This window comes from Solanum verrucosum, unplaced genomic scaffold, assembly GCF_900185275.1.
Source record: "Solanum verrucosum unplaced genomic scaffold, falcon-dt-bn FXZP01000109.1, whole genome shotgun sequence".
Taxonomy (NCBI): Eukaryota; Viridiplantae; Streptophyta; class Magnoliopsida; order Solanales; family Solanaceae; genus Solanum; species Solanum verrucosum.
This window is the reverse complement of record NW_026020594.1, coordinates 472867-486200: the sequence shown is the minus strand read 5'-3', so window position 1 is coordinate 486200 and position 13334 is coordinate 472867. Positions and strand designations below refer to the sequence as shown.

General features: G+C 36.0%; 1 pseudogene; it reads left to right on the top strand.

Annotated features, from left to right (window-relative positions):
- The first annotated feature begins 202 nt into the window (after positions 1-202).
- Positions 203-3223, top strand: LOC125811310 (uncharacterized; annotated as a pseudogene).
- The last annotated feature ends 10111 nt before the right edge of the window (positions 3224-13334 follow it).

The following is a 13334-nucleotide window of genomic DNA, read 5'->3' as shown; positions in this document are numbered from 1 at the left end:
TAGAGGCATTTTAAATATTTTAGCACACTTTCACTTGATTGGAAAATACTTTAGCGAGGTAGCTTAATTTGATTTACAGTAATGATAAATGTTGCACTCTAGGTTCTGTTGTTGCAATACTTCTTATAATTATTATGGGTTATGCTTAATTTTATTTTGTACCAGTGATGGTCTAACTACACTATTATATTTAGTTTTAGGTATGGCTCGAGGCAGAGGTCGTGGCAAGTCCTTAGGTAGGAGTAATCTTGCTATTCACGTAAGCATGCCAATTATTTCGATGCCCACTATAGTTTCTCCTAACCAAGGTGGTACCCCAATCATTGACGCATCAACTCAAATTAACCCCCCAACCATATCTGAGACACCTTCAGTTACACAAAATCAGAGTAATCCAATAGCTCAGGATCTGTCTACTTAGAGAATCCCAACATGTCATGGAAACCCAACTATTGAAGGTGCTATATCCACTCAAAGTAACCCAACTGTTGAAGGTGATATATCCACTCAAAGCAACCTAACAGGTCATAGAAACACAATTGCTGAAGGTGATTCTAGTAGTAGCCACACACGGACCCATATTTTTCTAACTTCTGCAGGGTTAGTCCACTCTTTGCTTATATCCTCATAAATTTTTGTCATGTAAACATGTCGAGTAGTGTTAGATTGTTTCAATTCAACTAATATAGTGAACAATTGATGGATCTGGAAATTTGGTAGCCTAATATAATCTGAGTATTCTTTCTATTAGAACTTACATATATAATGTCAGATACTAATATTACTTTTGATTTACACAGGTTGGAGCCTTCTATAACATGCTCTAGTTTCATAACCAAGTCTTTTAGAAGTGAAGTTGATCCCAATGGAATCAATTGGAGAAGTGTTTCAAATAATGTAAAAGATGGTTGTTTTGGAGAATTCAAGGTATGACTTTTCATCGTAAGTGAATTTGGAAAGTATATTCACATTTATAGATAGGATATTAATGTATTACTTTTAAAATTTATTTCAGAAAAAATTCTATTGGGATGTTTCCATTAGTGAAAGTGAAGTGAAGAGACACTGGTTGGCTAAGGTAGCAATAAAATACAAGAATTTCATTTCTTAAATAAAAGGGGGAGGAATTAGGCCATGTTATGTACCTGAGCATGTGTGGGAAAGATGGATGCAACTTTGGGGAACTGATGAGTCTATTAAAAAGTCAGAAACAAATTCAAAGAATCGTCATGGTGGCCATGAAGTTGCTACTGGGACTCACACGGGTGGCTCTATTTCAATTTGAGAATATCGCAAGAGACTTGTAAGTATATATTTCACAAATAATATAAGTAACATCATATTGTCTGATATAAACACTTGTATTTTAAATACACATAACCAATAGATATGATTGTATCTAAAAGTGATTTATCTTCTATACAGGCTATTAAAAAAGGTAGGGATCCAACACCAGCCGAGTTACATTTGCACGTATATACGCATGGTCATGATGGAAAGTCTTTTGTTGATGAGCGTTCTCGAATTGTCCATGTAAGTTCAAAACTTTGAAACCTATCTAAAAATATACATGTCAATTCTCATTAGAAGGGGATCTTGACTGAAAATACAAGAGGACAGTTAGATGTTATTTCTAGTACTTGAAGATTTGTTGGTTTGATGTGGCATCCCTATTTTTTGTTTTTTGATGTCCAAAGAAGTGGGATCAAAGCTACTGTCCCAGCTATGTGTTTGTTGCCCTTCCTTGTTGCCTTGTTTGGTGTCTATATCTACTTTGTTACTTTTCTCCTTATGTGTTTGTTGGAGACAAATATAAAGTTGTACCATGTTTTCTTGACTATCTGGACAGACTAGAGTTCTCGATTCTCACCTAACTCTAGAACTATCAAGCTTAATATGCAACTTGGTTAGCTTAATATGCAACTTGGTTAACTTACTATGCAACTTGGTTAAAAAGTGAGGGTCATTTAACATGCTATATGTGTACTGGAAAGTTAAGTAGCAAGTGATTGACTAAGGATCTATTTGTGTATTGATGTTAAAGTTCACCATCTTTGATAATGAAACAAATCACAACTGTAAGTAATCAACTCATTGACAGTAAGTATCTTCAAGTTAAATGTACTGCAATCAGCTTAAAAGGTTATGTATTTTCTGCATTTCCAAGTAATGGTTTTCCTTGTTTATTTGCTTTAAAAATCTTAGATGGTAAAGTAGTACTTGTTAGATGGTAAAGTAGTACTTGTTAGATGGTAAGCCTAGATGACCTGCACCTTTGCTTAATTCATTACAAAAAAATCTTAGCTTAGTGATAAAGAGCATATAAAATCCACTAAAGTATATGCATTAGTTACAGGGGTAGGGCATTCCAGCTAAACAAATTAGCTAAGTAGTTAGACTTCATATAAGAGGTTTGAGTTTTTGTGCTAGCAAAGCATCTGGTGTTGCTTTCTGTCCATAAATACCATAAGATGACTGATGGGACCATTCCCCAAATCTTTCTAATGATTTTATCAACTCTCCAAAAATACCAACTTTCATATGCTTGCTTCACTGTCTGAGGCATGACCCATTTCAATCCAAAAGCTGTAAGGAAGAAGTTCCAAGCTTCAGTAGTAACTGCAGTGTAGAAGGACATGGTTGATACTTGCTGAGTTTTGCTAACACAAATAACACCAGTGTGAGTTCTTTTGCATAGGTTGTCTTGGGTTAGACATGCCGCTCTTACAAATGTAAAGTGTGTGATTTCCTATTTTAGAAACTTACATAGTTGACCAATATAGTTTTTTTCCTAATCATTAATGCCCTCTCTTTACCTCTATTTATTACAGGAAACATATGAAGAGATCTTACAGGAAAAAACGGCATCTCAATCTGATATTGATCAATCTGAAGCATATTACCAAGCTGCGGGCAGAGAAAAGAAGAAAAGAATATACGGTCTTGGATCTGAAGCGAAAAATTACTACAAGCATAAGCTTTGTGGCTTATCATTTGTACAACCTTCAGTTTCTCAATCAGCATCGCAACAAATATGGATGAATTTGTAAAGGAAATGCTTCCTGCACTTACTAATCATTTTCTTCCTGTTATTATGGAACGGGTACAAGAAATGATTAATCCCGTTGACAATCCATCACCTTTGACCCCCATAATGCCTCCTCCTGCTACTACTAATGAGGCTGATCCCTTAGTTTCAAGTGATGACGATTCTATCCCATAGTCCCCTACAACTTTCACTTTTGATATTGTCTGTTATTTTGGAAATTATAAATTGTGTAGTAACAATAGTTTATGAATGTAGCTCCTTTTAAGAATAGTTGATACATTGCTTTTGATGTTTTGCACTAAAATATGTGATTTGAATTTTGCTATCTACATATTTTGAACAGTCTAAGTATTATTTCATGTGAATGTTGGTTATTTTAGAGGTATTTAATAATTGTCATTTAATTTATTTCGGCAGTGTAGATTTAAAATAAATAAATAAAATTATTTTAAAAGAATTTTTTTAGCAACAAATTTAATGATGATTTGGTCGTTTCTATAAAAAAAAAATATTGGCAACGGAATAGCGACAGACTTTTAAGTGGAAAATGTGCAGAATATTTTGCGACAGATTAGTGACTGACACTCCGTCGCGAAATTATCCAAAGTGACGAAATAAATTATGAAATTTTCAACGAATTATATAAGTATAACGACGGATTAATTCGTCACTAAAATGTGGCAACAAATATCGTTCGTCTCTAAGACGTCGCTAAGATATTATTAACAAGCAAAATAGTAACAACTGAAAATCCGTCGCTAATCCGTCACTAATCAGATATAGCGACGGAATATCATCGATAAGCGACGGATTTCGTCTGTCGCTAAATGCTGATTTTTTTGTAGTGTGTATCTTTAAATCCTTGGTCCGGCATCTAGAGAATTTCACCCCGCACCTTGGTCCGACTACGTGTGTATAATTTACTAACCCTTACCATTACCTCATATTAGACGTCACATCGATGTGTGATTTAGTTTTCACCCTCGCACCAATCAACATTAATTCTATTAGATAGTATCACACTAAATCTACGTTGATAATTCTTTTCTTATTAACTACCTCCTTGGTCCGGCAAGTAGCAACAAGACGAGTTCTAACGCGTGCACTCGTTAAAAAGACTTCTAAACGAAAGAATTATCAATGCATGCAACAACACTATTCAAGAATTGCTTAGTTACTATTCATACTTTGTTAATCGCTCATGGTTCCCACAACCCTAGTTGTGGATTTAGTTACCAATATTAGCAAGAACACGATTCATAGTTTTAGAAGAAGAAATCATGAACTTACGTAAGAAGAATAATAAACCCAGACTTCAACTTAAATTTCAACACCAAAATCTTCAAAACGAACTTAGGAAATCAAGAATTGCTAAAGTTGCAAGTTAATCTCCCTAGTCAAGAACTAGAATAAAAGTAATAAAGACTAACCCCAAAAACGAGGTTTACATACCCTATTTATAGGAAAATAAGTCCTAACTAAAAAGGAAATGAAATAAGGAAATAAAATTTACAGGATGCGTCTTCAATTTACGACACTGACCTACGGTCCGTAAGTCTATCTACGATCCGTAGGTCCCTATCGTGGCTCAGGACTTGGGCAATTTTTTAATCTTCAAAATCATCCAAACTTCTGTCACATTCGACGGTTCAACAGTATGGACCGTAAGTCAATCTACGACCCGTAACTCCTCTACATAGCTCCATACTTAGACTTTTCAGTATCAGGTGCTGGAACCAAATTTTTGTCACATTTTACGGAGCAACAGTACGGTCCATAGATCAATCTACGGTCCGTAAGTTGCAACCATGGTTCCACACTTAGTCTAGCATTCCCTGATCTTCAGCCATGCCTTGCCTTCCCATCGACGTCCATCATCTATGGGGCGTAACTTGGGCAATCTGAAACACTCGTAGATGCCCTTTTCTGCACGTCTTTCAGCTGTTTCTTCAAATCTCCGCGTCTGAACTTATTTCCTGAAAACATGAGAAAAACACATAAGAACTAATACAAAATGGCCCTAGACACACACAACTCTCAAGTGAAATGTATTAACAATACCGTAAACTCACGGTATATCATTGGTAAATGAGGCTATGGAGAAGGTTTGACTTATTAGAGAAAGGTTATGCCAGTGTTAGAAGGAGAGACCTTGAGTTTGAGGTAAATGATTAGTTCTTCTTGAAAATTTCACCCATAGAGGGTGTAATGAGGTTTGGAAAGAAAGGGAAACTTAGTCCCCATTATGTGGGCCCATAACTGATTTAAAGGCGTATTAGTGAGGTCGATTATGAACTTGATTTAGCTAATTACTTAGCATCGGTACATCCGGTTTTCCATGTTTCTTTGTTGAAGAAATGCATTGATGATCCAATATCTATTATGTCATTGGAGAGTCATGGTATAAAGGAAAGTCTTTCTTATGAAGAAATTCCGGTTGAGATTTTGGACTGGCAAGTTAAGAAGTTGAGAAATAAGGAAGTTGCATTCGTGAAAGTCTTACGGAGAAATCAAAGAGTTGAGGGTGCTAGTTGTGAGGCAGAGGCTGAGGCCGATATGATATCCCGTTATCCCCATCTCTTTCCCTCTAACCCTAATCTAGCTTGAGGTATTTAGTTTCTCATGGTCCATCCTCATGTCTTAGTTAGTCTCATGTTTTTGCATGCATGCTCATGAAAACTTGATTTTGAGATCGTGATTTAACTTTAATTGATTTCTTCATTATTATGTGCATTTGAGTAGGATTTGCATGTATACCTTATGAAATGATGTTCTGAGTATGTTTAAGCTTGAAGTTGATGTTTTTCCTTTATTTTGTGTTGTTGATGAAGTTGCGTTCTTGTTGGACTGTTAGAGCTCTTCCCCTACCCTCCTTACGTTACCTTGAGTCCCATTTGAGGATGAGTGTTCCCGAGGGGGAGATATTGTAACACCTCAAACCTGGAAAAGGAAGAAATTTTTTTTATGACCGAAGTCTTGTTTTACGGGTCCCATCTACAGATCATTGAAGCTTCTATGGGCTTGTAACGACCCTCTTAGTCGTTTTATGAATTTTAACCATTACTGTTATATTAACCTTTTTAGTAGATTTTATAAATAATTTATGACTTATAACAATGAGTGACATGATTTTCAGATTTAATAAAGGATTATTTTGTTGCTAATAATAATGGAAAAAGAAAAAGAATAGAAAAGGAAAAATAAATAAATAAATAATAATAATAATAATAAAAGAAATAATAAAATGGCCTAAAATGTTGAAAGTCAGCGTAGCTGACGAATTTTTTTCAAAAGAACGAACGGGACCGAGGAAAATTACGCAGACAAAAAAAAGAAAAGAAAGGGAGAAAAAGAGGGGGAAAGGGAGGAGAAAAATTGAGATTTTCATCCCAGAGCGTTAAGGTAATGCTTCTCATCCTTTCCATTAAATTTTTATGTAGTTATGAGCAAATTTTTGGGTTACAAGCGTATATAATTTATGCTAAATTAAGAAAATATAGGTGTAGGGCTTTTAGAATAAAATCTTGATTTGGGGGTCGAATAGCGATTCATTTTAGCTGAAATTTTGCATGGGAGTTTATTTTATCATGGGTAAACATAATGTGAAAGAAAATTTTAGATTCGAATTTGCTGGCTCAGGGATGACTTTTTGACCCAATTTTTTATCTGAAACTAAATATAGAAATATGTATGTCATTAGGTTAGTATTCTTATGAAGACTACATATTTGATAGATTGGAAGCACTTTTAAGATTCATGAAAGGGAAGACTCAAGTCCCACAGTAATTGTTTGACTATTTGAGGCAAGTGAATTTCTAAACTCTTGTTAAGTGCATAAAGTCGTGTAATTTCTTGTGGTATGTGTTGGGGAGTAATGAGAATTGGTGATGGGTTGACTTGTCCATATTGAATAATTCTAATGATGAAAAAGTGGTAATGAAAGGCAATGTGATTAATTATAGGTGTGTGATGTGTTGAGAATGGTTTGAAAGGCTTATTGATTCATTGTTGATGTTGTATCACGATTGTGTTGTTGTGAATTATGCATTGTTATGAAAATAGTTATCTCCTCATTATTTCTGTGAACATGTCATTTGCATTGGTTCTGAGACATGGTTGTGATAAGTGTTATGTGAATTTAGGAAGAATAAGAAATTAAAGAGGATATACCATTTTGAGGGACGTGTCGCGCACTGCAACAAATACTATATTTCGAGGGACGTATCGCACGCTGTAATAGATTATATTATTGAGGGACGTGTCACACACTGCGATGAATTTTATTATAGAGGGTCGTGTCGCATGCCGTGATGGATAAATAAATAGATATGTCCCCTATGGGTCCCGGACTGTGAGACATCGGGTGTGTATCATTAGGTTAGACATGCATCACTATACGTGACATTGCATTTCATTGCATTGAATATTTTTATCTTTAGTGAATTTGATCTTCTGTGTTGTTGATCTTGTGAGTGCCTTTCTGTGGAACTTGTGATTGATAAATATTGAGCTTGTTGTTGAGGATACGTATTTGTTAGAGTGTTGTTGTTGAGCTGTGTGCTATGAAATTGTGAACTATTAGCTTGGACTGGTTTTTATGTAGGTGGTAGTTGTGGAGGTTTGGTTTGGGTGTAAGGAGTACCTATTTTCTATTCCCTTAACTTGTGTTTAGGAGTTTACTTGGTGAGTACCGTGTGGTTTGGTACTCACCCTTGCTTCTATATTTTTGTAGGTTCTTTGCCCGGACCTTCGTGATAATTTCTCTTCTCTTCTTGTCTAAGGCTTCTTGTGGATGTTTTTGAGGTAGCTGATTGTCATCTCAAACATTCTTTCTCCTCATTTATGATCTTGTTCTATTCTAGAAACAATATCATTTGAGACTTGTATTTTCTTTCAATTTTCTTAAAACACATTAGAGGCTTGTACACGTGACAACCAGGTTTTGGGGTATATTTAAGTCGATTATGAATTTCCACATTATATTAAAGTATTAGACTTTCGAGTATTAGGCTGACTTGTCTTGGTTGAATAAGATGAGTGCCATCACATCCATTTTTGGGTCGTGACCAAATGGTATCAGAACCCCAGGTTCATAGGTCTCACGCGTATACAAGCCAAGTCTAAGTAGAGTCTTGAGGATTGGTACAGAGACGTTTGTATTTATTTTCGAGTGGCTATAGTGACTTTAAGGAAAAATCATTACTTTTTGAATCTCTATCGTGCGTCCTTGGTCTAATTTTATTCTTATCGCTTCACTCCATTCATTCTCATTTATATTGATTGGACACATCACAATACACAACAAATCCTTGCATACCCTTCGGTAAGGTCAAAACTGGGGCAGTAGTCAACCTAGTTTTCAATTCCTGAAAGCTTTTCTCACAAGCTTCAGATCATTGAAACTTAACTGTTTTCAGAGTCAACATGGATGAAATAGATGAGAACCCCTAGACAATACTAACCAGCCAATCCCAATAAACTCCCAATATCAATTGGAGATGTGGGTCTAGGACAGTTCTGCATTGCCTCAATATTTTGAGTGTTTACTCGAATCCTATCACCAGAGATAATGTGGCCTAAGAATAGCACAGACTCAAGCCAAAATTCACACTTAGAGAATTTAGCATACAATTCTCAATCCTTTAGAATTTGGAGGACTATTCTGAGATGACTAGCATGATCCTCCTCATTCCTTGAATAGATTAGAATATCATCAATTACTACGATAACAAACATATTTAGATAAGGCTTAAACACTATGTTCATAAGATCCATGAATGCTGCAAGAGTATTAGTTAAACCAAAGGACATGACTAGAAACTCATAATGACCATAACGGGTCCTGAAAGCCATCTTAGGAATGTCACCTTCTCTTACTCTCAATTGATGGTAGCCAGATCTAAGGTCTATCTTAGAAAAATAGGTGGCACCCTGAAGTTGATAAAAAAGATCATCAATTCTTAAAAGAAGATACGTTTTCTTGATAGTAACCTTGTTCAATTGGCGGTAACCAATACACATCCTAAGTGAACCATGTTCTTTCCTCACAAATAAGACCGTAGCATCCCAAAGTGACACACTTGGTCGAATGAAACCTTTATCAAGAAGGCCTTTCAACTGTTCTTTTAACTCTTTCAACTCAACTAGAGCCATTCTATATGGCGGAGTAGAGATAGGACGAGTATCGGGAAGAATATCTATATCGAAGTCTATTCCTCTCTTAGGAGGGACTCCAGGAAGATCATCTGGGAAGACCTCTAGAAAGTCACTCACAACTGGAATTGACTGAATAGGTGGTGTCTCAACACTAGATCCATTAACTCGGATTAAGTGATAAATTCACCCTTTGAAAACTAACTTTCTCGCCTTAAGGTACGAAATAAAATGACCCTTAGGCACTATTGAACTAATCCTCCACTCTATAACTGTCTCATTAGGAAACTAAAACTTTACTACTCGAGTTCTACAGTCAACTTGTAACATCTCGCACCTAGAGACGATTATAAAGAGTTTAAAATATGAAAATATTGATTTTTGGAAAGAATAGGGAAATCTAGAAATTGTCCACGTTAAGAAAGTGAGTTTTGGCCATTTTCAAACGGCCATAACTCCTAGCTCAAAAGGATTTAGGAGCAGCTCTTGATATGGTTGGAAAACCCTTGGAGAGATCTTTCTAACTCTGCCGAGATTGCACGATTTCAACATCGTATGAGTGAGATATGTCTTTTGGAAGTTGGGATGTTGGATTCAGGAAAGTCCCAATCCGGATTTAGAGAAGGGCAAAGTAGTCTTTTCTCTAATTAATTTCCTAATTCGTTTTTAGGGGTTTATTGGGGTAAAAACAGAACGTAAATCAATTTTGGAAAACTAAAGAACGCTTAGGGCTTGGAGAAGAGAGAAAGGAAGAAAGAACGGGAGAAAGAGGCAAGAATTCGTCAAGATCATCCAAGCTTGCGAGTGGAATTCGTCAGGGGTGATCCCTATTAAGTTATGTGAGATATTTTAGTGATGGGTTAGTTCACCCACACACCAATTTCTTTCAATTCAGCGATTTGGAGTTGTTTACACGTTAAGAAGTGAAGTTCTTGAAGAACATTGTTGAATTCTTGTTGGTTGATTGTTGGATGCCCAGTGTTGATTTGAATTGTGTTTCTGGGTTGTTTTTTGAGTTAAATATATTGGGTATTGATGGGACTAATGATCCTAAGTGTTTGGGGAAAGAACCATAGAAGTTTAGAGGGTTTAGAGATGAAAAACGAAGGAGAAAAGTCGGAGTTTGCTGGGCAAGGGGTTGGGGTGCCGTGCCTCTTAGAGTGCCCCACTTCAAAGTTTGAAGTTTGGCCTCTGGGGCGACACGCCAGCCAGAGCAACACAACTTCAGCTCTGAAGTTTGTGCTCTGGCGCCCCACGCCTCTCAGAGCGCCAAGGATGCTAGTTCACCCCATTCTTCCCCCATCTTTTCGTACTAGTTTCTAAGCGATGTACCTAAGTTTTCTAGTTGATTTCAACACTCTAAGGTACATCTAAACATCATAAAATCATCCATAAACATGAGATCATGAACCTTGAATCCATAATCTAATTCAAGGATAGTTAAGATCCAAGTCAAGGAAGTTAAGAAGCAAGTCAAAACAAAGTTCTTAATAGTTTTCAAGAGTCTTTATTAAACGTTTACACTTCGTTTTTAGGCTCAAGTTTCAAGTAAAGTAAAGTAAAGAGTAAAGAGTTGAGTTCATTTCTCAAAAGTTATTAGGGAACTAAGTAAAGGTATGTAAGCTTCCATAGTGTTGGGTTTGTTCACCCACACGCCAAACATATTATTTTCAGCGAAGTTTCATTCTCAAAAAGTTGAAGGATTTAAGTTCTTGATAGGTGTTCTTGAGGTTCATTATAAATCTTGTCTTGTTGGGGTTTTGATGATTTCTTGAGTTGAAAGTGATTGTTTGGAGTGTTGTTTTGAGTGTATTAGTGTGTAATTAGGTTGGGTAATTGAATCTAAGGAAAACATGAGAAAATAAATCGATTAAAAGCGATTTAGGTTCAGAAAACGAGAGGCGAAATTCGTCGAAATTTTTTGCCTGGGAAGAGGCTGGCACGGCCGCCCCAGATGCGCCCAAGGGGCTGGGGCAGCGCACTTGCAGTATGACCATATGCAGTCTCTGAAGTTACGGGCTGGCACCCCGCGCCCGGAACGCGCAAGGGTCGCCTGCCCCTACTCCTTTTTCGTCGGTTTTCCCATTTGTGCCCCTCTTAAGTATACCTTCACTCCCTTTGATTCTAACCACTCGACACTACTTCCAAACAACTAGAAATCATTCATAACATGATCATAACCTTGAATTCATAATTAAAATTTTTATGGTAAAGTAAAGAGTTAGGTCTTGAGAGTTCTTCCGATCATTTTGAGAGACTCCCTTTGAGTTCTTTTGAGGAGTCTTCTACAATTTCTAGTAACTTGTTTCAAGACTCAAGTATGTAAGCATGAGAGTAAGGAGAATGTATTCATGAGTCTATACTATCACCAAGATCCTTCATATCATTAACCATAACTCTTGAATTCATAATTCACATTCAACAAAGAGTTAAGAGTAGAGTTCAAGAAAGTCTTTGAGTTCAATTGTGGATCCTTTGAGATCCACCATCGATTTGAGTTACATTTTTAGAATTAAGTATTAGAATGAGAAGAGTCGTATACCTGAGTTCCTTATTAATATTTTGACCCTTGAGTCAAGTTGTTCATGCCCATAACTTCCGCATGAACTTCATTAGTTGAGTACCTTTGACAGAAGTAGTACCTTCAAGTTCTAAGCCTTTAAGTTTTGAGTTCCTAATCCCTCTTTGAGATTCATTTCTAATCATGTGACTATTATATGTTACCCATGAAGTCCTTGAGTTGAATTGTTCATGCCCATATTTCCACATTAACATTATAAATCAAACAATCTTGAGATGAGAAGTAACTTTGAGTCCTTGAGTTGAGTAGTTCATGCTCATAAATTTCGCAGAAACCCTCTGAGTTGAGCATTCTTGAAATGAGTAGTATCATTCAAGTTCTTGAGTTCTAAGCATTGAGTTCTATCTATGGTTATTGAATCCATAATTCAGCGTGAATCATATTTTAAGAAGTCTTTTACATATGTTTAAACTTTATTTTAAGACTTAAGCTTTGAAGTTGAGTAAAGAGTAAGAGTAAAGTCCATTTCTTTAAAATGATATATAGAAACTAAGTATTCCCAAGAGTAAATGTTTTCATAATTAAGATGAGAGAAAACTGAGATTTCCAAAAGAATTTTGAGCAAGAAAGGGAACATCGATTCCAAAAGAGCTTTTAAGGTAAGTTTTGAGTAATTATCTCAAACCAAAGAAAGAAGTTTGTTTTTAAAACATATGAGCTAAGTATATTTTTGGGAGTAGTATTGAGTACCGATATGGGGATGCGAGTTCATATTAACTCAAGTCTCCATAAGCCATGTAGCCATCATGGGCATTAATGGGTCATACTCTTTATATGATCACATAAGTTAAGCTAGTGGATCCCCTAAGTTAAGCGTTCTATATGACGGCAAAGTATAGGACAGTTCTAGCAGCGTGGGCAAGACGCTGTGTCACCACTTAAGCTCATAGTGGTGGTTGTCGGTTAGAGAATCTCCCACATAAACTATATTACTTTATTATATAAGTAAATTTAAGTTTTCTATTGCATTTTGTTTAGCGAACTAAGTTGTTTTTTCTATTTATAAAGCTTTCCATATATTTCATGTATATTGTTGCTTTATATTGACTTGAGTACCCATAGTCGAGTATCATATCTTTGAGTTGAGTATCTAATCTTTGAGTTGAGTATCTAATCTTTGAGTTGAGTTTCTTATCCTTGAGTACTTCTGAGTTGAGTAAGTTGAGTAGTTTTGAGTATCCTTTAGTATTCCTTGAGTTGAGTAAGTTTGGAAAGAGGTAAGTATGTTTCCGTTTTTTTAATCAAAGTTCAAGCTTATGTTTATGCTTTAGAATTCCTCTTACATGCTCATACATTCCACGTACTGAGCCATTTGGCCTGCATCTTCTTATGATGCAGATCCAGGTATTCAGGATCATCAACAGGAGCTTCGTTGATGTCACATGCAGTTTGAGTTAGCTATGGTGAGCCTCCTTGATTCTGGAGGATTCCATTTACTTTCAGTTGTTAAGAGGTCGTGAGTATTGTCTCGACTTCCATCATTGTCATTCAGAGGCTTCATAGATAGACAGTAGAGTTTTAGAAGTCTTCATTTATTTTGTTAAATGTTTT